General features: G+C 35.4%; 1 protein-coding gene across 2 annotated transcripts in view; it reads right to left on the bottom strand.

The window, feature by feature from the left end:
• The window catches only part of LOC135082664 (diuretic hormone 41-like), a 47,366-nt gene extending 42,716 nt beyond the window's left edge, over nucleotides 1–4,650 (bottom strand). For both annotated transcript variants that reach the window (XM_063977456.1, XM_063977464.1), the window contains exon 1: nucleotides 4,511–4,650. The gene's annotated coding sequence lies outside the window, so the exon portion shown is untranslated. The remainder of the gene's footprint in view (nucleotides 1–4,510) is intronic.
• Between the last annotated feature and the right edge of the window lie 10,630 nt (nucleotides 4,651–15,280).

The raw sequence follows: 15,280 nt of genomic DNA, 5'->3' as shown, positions 1-15,280 counted from the left end.
GACTTCTTTTGGCCACCTTCCAGTCCCATCAGACCAGCTGGTACCACAATATTGTATTGTCATTTCTAATCTACATATAATTGCCAAGTTTCATGATGATACAAGACTTAGAAGTGCGTGTAATTCATATTCTAAGATTCCATTACATAGTTAGTTACATACACGAAGAGCTAATCATCATCATCATCATTTCAGCCACAGGACGTCCACTGCTGAACATAGGCCTCCCCCAATGACTTCCACATCGCACGGTTGGTAGCGGCCTGCATCCAGCGCCTTCCCGCTACCTTTATCAGGTCATCGGCCCACCTTGTGGGTGGACGTCCCACGCTGCGTTTTCCGGTACGTGGCCTCCATTCCAGAACCTTGCTGCCCCATCGGCCGTCAGTTCTGCGTACTATGTGCCCAGCCTACTGCCACTTCAGCTTGCTGATCCGTCGGGCTATGTCAGCTAATAAGAGCGTGTTAAAAACGAAAAAATTTACAGTTACATTATTTAATTACGTGTAAAAAGAAATTTCTGTCATCTTACATATCATTAAAACGACATTTCACGACGAAAAAAATAAAATATAATAAAGTTGCAGTTGCCAAGAATATTGCCGAGAAAGTTCCCGAGAATATTCTCGGGAACACTGAGAATATAGCCTTTCACTGCAAATAGAGTGTATTGTTTAATATACACTTATCTGTTGACTTAATTTAATACTATTTTACTTAAGAAAGTTTGTTTATTTCCATTTTATAAACATGATTCTCAACCTTTCTCACTTAGGAGAACGCTCCCGGGAACGCTCCCGAGAATATTCTCAGCTGAGAGAGCGTTCTCGGGAACGGCACATCAATAACCGTAACTATAACGTTATTACTATAACCAGTGTTTTAGGTACAGAGTTTGATAAAGACGTTTGTACACATACATACAGTTAAAATAAGATGGTACAACCCAACCTTAGTCTGCAATACACGCTTTTCTGATACAAAAATAATTGTTCCAACTATCACAGCAATTTGTCAGCTTTGAGGAGTCTTTAATCGTTCTCTATATCTAGGTACTGTAAAAACCAAGTTTTCCTAAAACATACCTAGGTACGGAGAAATATACCTACGCAAATGTATATCATGGGAATATACTTTCTTTGATCAATTTGGAAGAGAATTCCTGGTGCCATTACAGTAAGATGACATGTTCTTCCTCCTGAATGTGAATATCGCAAAGTATTGACGTCGGTATTCCCACGATTATTCTTATTTTTTAATGTGCTCGAATGTTTAAAAAAACGTCATCTGTTGTTAAGTTAATGTTCTGTAACAAGACTCTTACTAAAGCGACCTCCCGTAACACGAAATATTTTGTCATTGCTGATAATGAGAAAAAGCTCAGGTTGCAATTTGTATCCAGAATAAAAATATTATTAGCTAACATTTTTTTAAAGCTTGAGAAGATCTAATTGCTTAAGGTGGGAATCGAACCCATTGAGTCATGTGGTACCTGTCAGATTTGCCTATATTTTCTAAATAGGTACATAACAAACAGAAACACAGATAAACTAAATAACTACGAGTATTTCAATATAGCCAAATAAACAATATCACGTTGAGAATAACCAAAATTGAACAGATAATGGACGTTTGAGCTGCGAGTACCATTTTAACTATTTGATAGCCTCAACAGTATGTTCGTCACAGTCCATTTACTGTGGTTGGATTGAAAGAGAATATGAAACATTTTCAGTTGCTGATTTTGAGTTACGAAACTAGTTCCCGGTAAATATGTATGAAATACTAATCTGAATAAAGGAGAGGTGGGAATAGTACCGTTAATCTGAATAAATATGAAAATTGTCGCGGGTCCTGAGTGAATTTTGCAATTGTGTTAATCCTCGGAATATAAAGTGCTACAAAATAACCTTTTATTGACGAATCTAATACATGAGAATGGAGATAGTGTAAAATAGTTTCAGCAAATGAAGACTTGTCGTTATTTCAAAAACCTTTGTGCTTTCAGGTAACTGTAATTAGGGTGCAATGAGTTTATCTCAAGTGGTTGAAGTGGTTAGTGAGCTTTAGTTTGTAGAGACACTGTGTTTGTTTAATGAAAAATTTTAAAGCTGCACATTTGAATGGAATAAAACTTTTTATTTCATGGCATTTAAGGTTGTCTTTTACATTGTGTATTTTTACTAATTTAATATAAAATAAGTGGTCAAAATTATTACTCAATTTAAATGATGTAAGTAAGTCACATACATAACTTTTAACGCTAACGCAATAACTCAAATTAATAGTGCTTTCCATAAATTAAACTTCCGATTTTCCAGTCATAAAACTCTTCTTTTCATTATTTTTCCTTATTTTATACTCATCGACAATAGATGCTAGTAGTCATTTTGGGATCGCCATTTTTTGGAAAAAGTGTGCTTGCATTCAACATATTAATTACCTTATTGATTGATTTCACGTTAATGTGTAAACCTAATTAGCAGATGGACGAGCGCATATTGAAATACACTATTTAGTGACCGATAATATTTAGAGGGATTATGGCGTGTTTATAATCCATAAAATGACATTCAATCTACGAGGGGCACCCATTACGGGCCACGGCATAACGCGGGATTAGGATGTGCTTCAAAATTAATAAGTAATAGCATCGTAATGAAGTATTTACAATGTAGAATTCCATTAATAATAAAGTTTTCCTAACCATAAAGAAGGCAAGTTGGATATAAAGGTTGGAGACTCAAGGAATGAAATATTTTAAAGAGAATTTACTTGGACAAACGTCTAGGTATTTAAAATAATATTCTCCGTGGAATGGCACAACTCTAAATCAATTTCATCAACAACCGTAAACCGTTTGTCTTTACAAAAACCAAATACACCCCCGTAAATTCTTTATTTGCTAGCACTTTCCGTCTAAAAGGGCCAATTCTCTTTAATGTAAATAATGGGAAGAACCAACATTTTAAGATCTGACGGAAGGCTTTCATCGTCTTGAATAATACTAGCGTGGACATGACAAGCCCCTGAAACTTGTGTAAAGTGGGACAATTCCAATATTGTCACTAATTACAGTCCTTGTTCGCTCAATTAATCAAGTTTTCAAGTAGCTTTTATTATAATTTGAAATTATATTATCTTTACCTGAAATGGCTTTTCAGCGTCTGTCTTTTTATTGCTTCTGTATTATAGAGGCTGGCATAAGAAGGTAATATTAGATATTCTTTTGTTCCCAGTTTTAATGTAAGTAGTTCATTTGATAACTTCCAATTATTCTTTGTTGACCTTTTATTACACCCGCGTGCGTACCGAAAAAGGCTCCCAGTTCTGAGTTGTTTTCAATTTAAAGTAAAACGAGGCCGAGTTGATATAACAATAGTTCCGTTTTTAAAAAAAGAATGGATTTTTTATAACGAGTTATAACAAGGAAAGTTGGTTCATTTTTATATGTCCCACGTTCGTAACGCTCTATTATGTAAACCGCAGGATAACGTGTCGTCGTACGACTTTTTGAAAGTCGTTTCATTTTTATTTGCATGTAGGAAAAGCCAGTGAAATATCATACAGACACGCAAATAGAGATTTGTTTGCGTACAGTGAACATTACAACTTTTAAAATGACGTAATCTCATATTTATGATGCATGTAAGGATACCATTCACGAATATGATTCTGATAATGTTTTTTTTTTATAAGATAAAAATCACTAACATAAAATTTTTAAAAATAAAGATTGAGATACGACTCAACACTAAATTTTTTTACTAATAACTAGGTTACTTAAATATTTCATGAAGTTTTCAGTTATGCGTAATCGTGGTAATCGTGACTAATGACTGTTTTCTAGCTGAATTCTTTTGTTTAGTTTTCTCATAAAATGATACGATGCTAAACTTTTAATTCTAATTCTAATAAGTAATTTTAATACTAATAAATTTTACCACGTTTAATGAGTTGGATTTAAAAGTTTAATAAAAACATACTTGGACATCTTTTAATAAAATAAAAATATAACCACGATAACTATATTTCCTTTCCATATCTACTTAGTAGGTAACTTAATGCGAAAAAAGTTTATTATATTTTGGTTTTCGATGCAATGTTGAAATTGTTTTTGAAACTTTTCCCGACGGACGAGTTGCCGGACCGTCGGCGGAAAATTTTCAGCGTTCTTTTGTCATATTTTAGGCCAAAGTTTAGTTGAATATTTCAATGTGTTAAAGTTCATATTAAAAATTACCTTCTATGATACAAAATCATCTTTTTGCGCACTGTTAAAATTTATTTTTAACAGCTTTTTATTTGTTACAATCCTTTTTTTTATCCTACTGTAAAATTTGCTTGAGTATAGTCCTTAAAAAAAGTTTTTAGGAATAATTTTAGGTATTTCTAACCGATTTTGTGCATTCCAGTCTTTATTTTTATGTTTTTTATTTTCAAATCTTATTTTTCGTATAATTTAGAATTATAAATTAAAATACTGGTTATCTTAAAATCTTTAACTTACCTCGGGGTCAGCGGACAGTCGTTCGCGCCGCGAAACTTAACAAACTGAGAGTTCTACGCGCACTTTCCGGAACTTAGTCACAACTCACAGTGAGGAGTGCGTATGTGTGCGTGGTCGCCAAGTCCTGTGAGAACGTTTGGGCGCGCCAAAGTTGTGAGCCGCTGGGTTCGGCCCGCGTGCTTATATCTCGCAACTAGCTGCCGCCGCGCGCATGCGCGCCTGCCATTCATGTCACTCTCTCAATGACCACCCCCGCGAACGTCATCGTCATTTTCACCATCAATTTGACGGTTGACATTTTTTAAATTTCCATAAAGTTCATTAGGAGGCGGTCAATTCGGATAGATGAATGGCAGCATCATTTCGCTCTCCAAGGTTTCGGCCAATACATCAAGCGTGTCTAAAAATGATGTTTTTTTTTTTTCATAATAACGTTACATCCTTGCTCATTTCTCATCTACATTCTTCCACTTACGAGTATATCTCCTCCCACTTCTAATAGGTTAATGGTTAACTTATCGAAAGTGCTATTAAGTCCGCACTTTGAATAAGTATCTACATAGGTAGCTATTATTCATGTTTTAAGCTTTTCAAATAGGTTGTTGGCAAATATTATGTACGTAAGTTAAATTGTTCCCGAATTAGTTCCATAACAGTTTGATATCCGAAGTTTAATACATGCACATTAGAAACAGCGGGAGTGGGATGAAGTTCAAAAAGTTATCGAAATATGCATCGACGACTGATCGCTCTTAACTTTTTGAGATATGTGGGGCTTAAACTACTTGGGCAAGTTCCCTCTTTTCGCTCGTGTGTGTAAGCTTTGAGTATCGGGAAATTCGCGATTAACGTGATTTACGGGAGTTCTGCTTAGAACTTCGAGTTATCAAGACCCGCGATTTAGCGAACGTAGGTCAAGGGCACTGAGGCTTCAAGTATTAGGCAACTATAATACTGAGGCACTGAACAAAAGACAATCGAGTCTGTTGGAAACAAATCAATTTCTATGGTAATGAACAGTTTCGAATAAAGCTCTCCTACTCGGCGCGCTCACATGCGGTGATTACAGTTGAAGAATAATCAAGTGAGACACATTGTAAAACGTGGGTACTCAAACTTTATACCCAGCTATAGAGCTACTCAAGCGGATGAAAGCATTCGTAGATAAACATTTAACTGTGTGCTTTTAATCCAGTATTTGAACTTAATGCTGAGCAATGAGCAGCTTGCTTTAAAGACGTTTGAGAAAAACTAATAGGTAAGTAGGTACGTACATTTTCTATTTTCACTTAATGATAGTACCTAAGTAAGTACTTTAAGATAAATAAGCACATGAGTTTCGTAAGTACCTAGACAAAAAGTTTCGTCATTGTCTTGTGCAGAATAATTAAGTGTTATGAACTAAGAAACTTATAGCCATTTCAATTAAGTATTCATGTTCTGTGGCTGAATCTAGTTTCAAAACAACAACAATTTCGTGTGATAACTTATGTTTATTTGCTTAGTTTTAACAAATTAATCTTGGGCAGACCTGCTGTACTTTTGGTAGCCCATTTACCCGCAATGGTCATGGATGGGATAAAATGTATGCGATTACGATGAGATTTGTTTGTTTGGTTTTCCCTATAATGCCTGGCGCATACGACATCCTACTCGTATCTGTTTATCTGTACTTGTTGCATGTAAATAGAGTTCACGAGCTGTAGGAACCTTGAAAGGTCATTGTCAACGTTGATTAATCGATATTTCGGCTAGTCACGGAGAACATAAACACGGCATGCGTTACTCACGCGCTTGTAAAGTCAGCACCGATACACTTGGCCTAAAAGCCTTTTCAGTACTGAAACGTGATCTAAAGTTTTATCATTTACAATCGTTAGGTTTCCTCCATTTCTTAATGCATGAAATCATCGTTATCATTTCAGTCACCAGTCCACCCACGGTGGACCGATGACCTGATAAACCTAGTGGGAAGGCGCTGGATGCAGGCCGCTATCAACCGTGCGATGTGTAAGTCATTGGGGAGGCCTATGTTCAGCAGAGGACATCCTGTGGCTGAAATGATGATGATGATGATTTCAGTTACTAGACGTCCACTACTGAACATAGGCCTCCCCAAATGGTTTCTATATTGCCCGGTTAGTAGCGCCAATCAGCGCTTTCCTGCTGCCTTTATGAGGTCGTCGGTCCACCTTGTCGTTGGTGGACGCATGGTAGATGCATAAAATGCAATAAAACTACTAACGGGGAATCTCTTAGCCTACATGGAAAGTATGATCAAGGTGATGGGAAGCGAGCTTTACTGGAATACTCAATGACAGAAGAACTGGATAACATATCTTAGCTCCAACTACTTTACAAATACGGGTCAAAAAGTTCGTAGACTAACGTAATAGTAGTCGGCCTTATTAGTTTGCAAGATTGTCAAAGTTTATTGACGCGGACTGTACTAATACAAGTAGGTACGCGTGCATAGTAGGTTAGTTAGCCACATGCTAACGAAAGACGAAAAGTGAACTGAAAATAATAAAGTAAAAAAGTAACCAGGAAAATGATCATTTACACTCACAAAGTTTACGTTTCGTCAATATAAAACTTTCAATCCAGAATAGCTATTTTTATGCGGATGTAATCTTTCGTTTAGAATCATCAGACTGATCTTATAATGCATTGTTGCCCTTCTGTGTAAAACCCTGAAATTCTGAAAATAGTTCATCAAAGGAATTGACTTATGAAAACAAAAATTCTAGAAAAAAAAAAATGTCAAGGATTCAGAGCCTGTAAAATAATGGAATGTGGAATAGTTTCCTAAGTTTTACAAAGGTTAACTGCGCCTGTACCAAGCACCAAATAGTACCAAAACCAAAGTTATAATTTATTTCGTTAAGACGGTATGCAAACTAAGAAAAGCAGTATTTGTTTTAAATGTAAATGTGTAACTAAACTACTATCGCTACAGTTTACATTGTGTTCTTAAACGCTCTCTAATGGCTACTTGCATCGGTACAGCTGATCCGAAGCGCAGTATGTATGCTAATATCCGACTGACTGCTGACTATTGCAGCACTAAATAAATAAATAAACTTTTCCAACAATCAAACATTTGCCAAGCCATAAACTAACTGTGCTTGTTTGTACTATGTGCACTAGATTAGGTACAATTAGGCGGTAATCACACTGCGCCGCGCTCCGCCGCGGAGCGCGTGATTTTCATATAAAAAATCACGCGCGCGGACGCGTTGTCAGTGTGAAGTGCTGCGCGTGTTTTCTATACAAACTGAGGTACTTGCATACAATAATTAAATCTGTCGCCCCGCGCTCCCCGGCGGAGCGCGGCGCAGTGTGATAACCGCCTTAATTAAACATATTTAAAGTCACCCTGCTTTGAAATCGTTGGCATCCTTTTAAAAAGACTCAACAGTTCAGCCTCGATTTAAGGCTGAGTTGCATCAACTTACTTTAACCGTAACTATAACAATAACCCATATTTTTTGTATGGAGTTTCACAGATTTTTGACGTTTGTTTAAAGTAAGATAGTGCAACTCAGCCTAAATGTTCGTGCTCATCACGCTAACATTTACCCGATTGGAGCTCATATATTTCTTTTTTAGTCTGGTAGAGTTCTAACAGTCATTCAAACTTCTGATAACGCATTTATGTGTGACACAGATATTATAATACCTACTCTGTAACATATTTTCTTTTGGAACTCGACGTCATTAAAACATTTATGTAATTGCACACGTACCTATCTACACGCCTCCGTGCGATGCCGCGAGTGTGCAAGATTCAATTAACAATGAATTCAACGCTTTATGCTAAGCGAGTTTTAGCTGTTTAGCCGCTCTATATTACACGCTCAAGAAGCTCGAAGCTTTATTACCGGTAGAACAAAATTTGATAGCAACTAAGGTGAATTGTGCTAATTTTACATACAAATGTGTAAAATTTAAATAATACCCATTCCAAGAAGGTAGTTGCTATTCAGATAAGTAATAATATAAGGATGAAAACAAGTTTAATTTCATTGCGAAAACAAACGTAAGTTAGTTATTTGAACTTTTGGAATAAGTACCTACTCAAAGTATCAAATTACAGTAAGTATCTAGTTATCCTTCTTATTTATTATTCATGTTTCAAAATTGTAGGTAGCAAAATTTTACTTATACTTATAAACAAAATGAGGATGGAGTCGGAAAGTGTACCTAGTAGCTGTAGCTAGTACCTACTCACTTTATAGCATTTTCAAACATAATTAAGTAGGTAAGTAAGACCAGTGGTAAGTAGATAATAAAATATCGTTAATATTATAAGAATGAGTTTAAAAACGACACTCGTAATCCATATTTAAAATTAAAATGACTGCGAACATGTGCCAGTTGAGAAGATATCCTACCTTCTAAATAGCAAATAATCCAGAAAAGTTACCTGTAAATAAGAGTAATATACATATGTACTTATTAATAGCAATATTCAGCTTTAAATAAGACAATTCAAATATTCCCGAGCTTCAAAGTTTCAAACGTTGAAGCGTGGGTTTAGTTAAGGTTAGCGTTGGGTGGGAAATACTTACGAAAGCTGGATATTTACTAGACCAAAACTGACGAGCTATTTTATATCCAATAATTTGTTATTTAAAATAATGTACTACGATCGTAAGTTAAAGGTGCAAATGTTAATAAACATTGCTCGTTCGCTCCATATACTCGTAGGTAGTGTATCGTAATAAAAAAACATAATTTTGGATTTGGTGAGATACTCGTATTAACTACAGAATACCAATAATAAATCATTACCAGCATTGCTGAACACACTTTATTAAAAAAGTAAAGAAAGAAAATTGAATGGGTAAAATGAAGAGAATGTTTGTAGTATTGTAGAGATGATGATCAGATGAAACTTCATAATAACACCTATCTGTAGTAGACCGAATACGATAGTGACTGAGTTTCTTGCGCTGCTTCTTCTCAGCACTGACCCATTTATTATTCCGAAGCAGTGGTAGGGTTATTACGGGACATGTAAAAGTTATTTTAACCGACTTAAAAAAAGGAGGTTCTCAATTCGAGTGTATGTTTTAAAAGCCTACTTGCATAAATAAATTGAGTTATGAGTTATAGTTGCCGCAGAAGCTTACTAGTTTTTTCTCAAAATCAAAACATCAGCCTATATACTCTACATAGGTACTTAGTGCTCTTGTCCTAAAAATTTCATGTCCGATGAGAAGTCTTTACGACGCAAACAACGTAGTAATTAATGTTTTATTGGGCCTCGCCAGCCTGCTCATCAATATTAAACTGCCCTTCGATTTTCTTTATGTCATGATCACCCAGTGATTGCAATAAAAATCTGGGGAATTTTCCTTTGTATTTCCTTCAGCAGTTATAGGTATGTACGGTCTGTACCTACTTACGGCATATTTAGTGACAAATAGATGTTAAAAAGAGTAACTTGGGCTACGTTATCTAGAAAAAGAATTAGAATTCTGAGTGACAAAAATGTAGGTAGGCATAATTTACATGTAAACGAATTAAGAAGTACGTTCAAAAGCTAGTCAAATTACCTATTTTTAAACCTAAATACGAGGGAGAACACTTACCTTCTTGCTCTGGAATTCTGGATGGCAACAATGACTTCAAGCCTTCGGCCGTGACGCTGTTGATTGATCTGATGAAAAAGAACAAGAATTTGGGAGCTGCTTGCGGGCGTATTCACACACTTCATACCTACGCGTGGAAATTGCATATTTCAGTCAATCAAAGCCTCTCATTAATATCGAACTTCGTCTAGCGGCACCTCAAGCTACATTATTATCGCTTTAAATAGACAGTTTTCCCTAGAAAATATTGCCCTACAAAAGCCCTACCTAAGCTCTACACATTTTATTAGTTAGGGCAATTCAATTTGTGTATAGATTAATTTTACGAGTATCCAAGTTGTGTTACCAGTGCTTGTGCAAAATAAGTATATGAAAAAACAATTCACATATTATATTTTATGACAAAAACGTGAGAAAAGAACCACTAATATTATTACTAAAGAACTTCCTACACAGAGCATGTACTGAATACTTATAAATTCTAAGATCTTCCATCGATCGACTTATAGAGTAAAGTAAACTTTTGTTAAAAACGAGGAACGTATTGTGTTGAAGAAAGGTAGGTATTTGTACAATATTTATTTTTCAAACAAGTTACACAAGTATTTGAATAACCTATCCCCGTCCTCGTTCGTGGGAAACAATTTTTGCCCAAATTCTTACTGAGTTATTCTTGATAGTTAGTGGTAAGTAAGTAGGTATTGCTGTGTCATGAACATCAAAATCAGTTCTGACGTCTTTGCATGAAAGAGTAAGAAACATTGGCATCCATCCATCATCTCCAACGATATACCTAATCAACATCAATTCTCAAAAAATCCTGAAATTTTTCCTATCATCACTATAATGAAAACTGCTTGACCTTTTATGTGAGTAGCTAACAATTTTTGTTTTAGGGTTAAAAATCCAATCAATCCGAGGATTTTCTTCAGCAAATCTCTGAATCCTGGAATTATAAATTAGTCCCAGGATCCGATACTCATATGGGTAAAGGACCTTGGAAAAATACGGGATTTTCACTGGGTTAAGCGTAGAGTTTAAAAAATATAGCCATATTTTGGTAGAGACAAGCAAGTTCATCTTGTTAAAACCGACTTCAACAAAAGAAGAATTCGGTCGGTAGGTATTTACAAAACAAAAAGTATTTAGGTATGTATATCCGTTGTATAGTACTAGCCCATAGTACAAGCTTTACTTAGTTTGGGACTAGAGGCGCAGTGTAGTGTCTAGTACTTAAAAATGTCCAAGGATATTTATTTATTTGGTCTTGAAACTAGGATATCTTGTCTTAGTAAGTACATAATTAGAAACTCTCTCTAAATACGCTGGCCACGCAGGCTGGGGGATTGTTTTGTCCCTCAGTGGTCTCTTATACGACATGCACGGGAAGAGTGAGAGCAGGATTGGGGTCCTATACTTCTCCGCCAGAACCACACGTCCTTATTTCTATGTGTATACCATTAGGTATAAACTACTTATTTCGATAAAGGTGCGACTTCTACGTAATACAATGTGTGTAATATTAATTTACCTACTTATATAAATTACAAAATCGCACGTGCCGATCATTTCTTCCAGTGTTGTTCTTGATACGGCAATTGCCGTAATATACGGCATTTAGGCATCCTAGGCACCATAAATACGGTATACGGCAGCTCTTCCATTACCGTATCAAAATATACGGCAATTGATTAAGGTTGAGTTTTATGAGTTTTTCATGAGTTTTAGTAATCAAAAATATATTTCATTTAATGGAACACACCAACTTGTGAACCATATAAAAGAAACGTCAACAGAATTTAACCAAATGCAACCTTATCTCCGAGATGTTAATGTCTAAAATCGTTAGTTCTTCATTTTGGTAGATTCTTCACTTTTATTCGGGTAGGTTCTAGGACTAAACTATTCAAAACCTTTAAGTGACGAATAAAATAAGTAAGTTTAAAAGTAGTATACGCATAGTACATAATACATCACTTGTATTTTTTTTAATTTAAACCTTCCAACTAAACATTTTGTACAATACGGCAATTTTTTTTAGTTTTCCTTAAAAATACGGCAATTTTGGAATTAGAATACGGCAACCCTAAATTTGTCAGGAACAACACTGATTTCTTCCAAGTTTTGATATAAATCGGTTACAAAGTTGATCATCCTCACGATCTAGGTTTTATTTGCGTTACGCCCTCTTGCTGGATTAAGATAATCCTGCGATTTATCTTACCTTCAAGTTAAGTAAAGAAGATTTGCAAAATTTCTTTAAGGCTACGTTTACTTAATAATCCATAATGCCGTCGGACCACTTGAAAATTACGAAAATGTCGTAGATTTTAGTATTTTTCATCAAATACCTAGGTTATGCCTATTGTAAAAAAATTAAGTAGGATATGTTATGTTGTAGAATATTTATTAAGTTCAAGTTAAAGCTATATTAAGCATTTTGCAAAGTTGATGCTCAAAACTAAAGTTTTATCATAGAGCCATTAAATTTTTCATAAACACTCAAAAGCAATATCCTGCATACATATTGACACCACTGTCAAATAGCATTAAATGTCCAAATGTCATTGTAGATCTTGCAATAAAACAATTTCCAAAAATAAAAACAATAAACCAAAATTCAATGCAGTAAGCAAGATGTAAAGTCATTGAACACAGTGTAAGCTTTATTAGTAAGTATCTAATTGATATTACCAGTGACACACCCCCGGCTTGCACGGGTGCTATGTTTCTAACATATTACCATCCTCTAGGCTTCCTCTTTCACACTATCTAAAAGTATTGCTGAAAACTACATTAAAATCCGTTGCGTACTTAGTTTAAAAGATCCATGCGCTTAGACAGCAACGGAGCGACTTTGTTTTATTCTGTAAAGATGGAGCTAAGTATAGACCGTTTATGTAAAGGTAGAGCAGACCGAATTTTTGTATTTATTCCTGTAATAGTATGTAACCAATACATTAAATTATTTAGCTAGTTAGCTTATATCTAGTCATTTGATATTCAAATGTAAGAAAAAGAAACTTATCACAAATCCTAAAATAGCCTAAATTCTGAAGCAGATTTTGTATGCTAATTCTGGTTAGCCTGTTCGTTATACCTCGTTTACGGAATCTCGCGCCCAAAAATTACGTGATTTCACTTCTTATTCTTTTTACATCGCCCGTTGTTGGAGATAAGTCCATCCTAAAGAGGCTCCATTTTCTTCCTTTCAGCGGCATTTTTCATTTGTATAGGGTAATTCATACCTACGCAATACCTGAGATGTTAATTTCATTAATGTAGTCTGGTATAATACCAAGATATTTTTATAAATGTACCTACTAGCATCTGCACGTTACTTAGCTCGTTTTCTTAGAATGCGCTTTTATTGCACATCAGGCGATCGAAACCATGATCCTGAAGTCTTGACTCTATTCTAAAACATTATTTATTCCTTATCAAAGCAATAACTGTAAATTTTTATATCCCTATTCCTACAAGCTTTCATAACATTTTCACCCTTTCATAGGTAATAAGTAGCCTGTGTCCATCTCCAAGATACAATCTAAGTATCTCTATGCCAAAATTCAACAAAATAAGTTCAGCAGCTTGAGAGTTAAACGTAGGGAACGATCAGCCAGTGTTATAGTACTTATTTACTTTGCAAACAGACATTTTATAGGATTTATTCGATCATTACATAATGGCAAGGTTTTTTTTCAACAAAGAATTGCAGTGGCACGTTAATGTGGGAGTTATACGTCCCATCCATGCAGCTCTTATGCTCCACCACATAATACCAAACCAACGCACGTCACATTACCTACGTGTTGTCAATAGATCTTTTTCATAAAAAAAAACCTCGTGTATGTCTCTTTTTCATATGTTTTATATTGCGTGTCCATTGAGCGCTGACTAAACACGCCACCTATTCGGTAGTCAATTTACCACATTGTTTATTGGGCCGTCGAAAATTATAATAACCCATTAAAAGCTCGTCACATGCGCGATTGGATGTCACGCGTTGGCACCGTTGTGATTTTCCACAGAGTTGTTGCTGGTTCCGTGGCTAGGACTGCCAACTTACCTTCCAAACTACGGAATTTCCGAACGAAATATCTAAAGTAATTAATCCTAGGCATTCTAGCTCTAGCATCACCTAAAGCAGACGCTCAAGACGCTCAACAATGCTCTAGATTTTCTGGTGGGATAAACTGCACTGTAACTATTTTAACATCTACCTTGTTGTATTACCTTGTCTCGGTGAATAAATAATATTTAAATCTTAATCAAGTATTTCAAGCGCTCTACATTATCCACACATATTGAGCCGATCTGCTGCCCGCCCGTCACCATGTCGGAGATAATTTGAAACAACATTATTTCAAATGTGACTTTTTCTGTGTTGTGTGTGTTTCATTATGTACAAGTAATTTCAGTAGCCTATTTCCATATTACTAATTGCCATTACAGTTTAGTTAGGCGTGAAAAGGTTTTTCTGCGAATCAAAATACTCCTCTATTTTACCACTTTTCATAATTATCAAGGGTTCCGATTAAACTATAGTTAGTGCTAGGCGCATGATGACAATGAATTTGCTTAGGTATAACAATTTAATGCCTTACGCCTGCCGCTTATCTAACTTATTAAAATAGAAATATTTTCCCCTTGAACATTCGGGGCATTCCTAATTTTGTAATTTCTAGTTTGGTTAGCTTAGTTGTCGCACTAAAAGTTTCCGCACCAAAAACTCTGTTGAGTCTGGCGCTCACAATAATTAAAATGTTAATTGTGTGCGCGATTCACGTCATAAATCTTCAGGGCATTGAGGCAGTGTAACACGCCATGGCATGTGGGATAGAACCACCCACACTTTCCCATCTATTTTCCATCTGATCGTTAACATTTTTACTCAGTACATTGTCTAATGCTGGACAGACATATCACTTCTGTGAATAATTAAATATAAGTACTTACCCTAACTTTGTGTACTAAATACCCATAATTATCACTGATCAATTAAAAAGCCTTCTGAGAACTGTCAATAACAGGATCCTCCATTTAGCAGAAGAAATCTACTCGTGTTACCTAACATTTATCATTGTTCGCCTATTCAATTGTTTATTTAAAGAATTCAAAGCAATTATCTTAATTTTACAGATAAATTGAAAACTTAGAATTACCCAGA

The sequence above is a fragment of the Ostrinia nubilalis genome, chromosome 2 (genome assembly GCF_963855985.1).
Source record: "Ostrinia nubilalis chromosome 2, ilOstNubi1.1, whole genome shotgun sequence".
Taxonomy (NCBI): Eukaryota; Metazoa; Arthropoda; class Insecta; order Lepidoptera; family Crambidae; genus Ostrinia; species Ostrinia nubilalis.
Note: the sequence above shows the minus strand (reverse complement) of the source record. Positions and strands in the feature narration are given on the sequence as shown.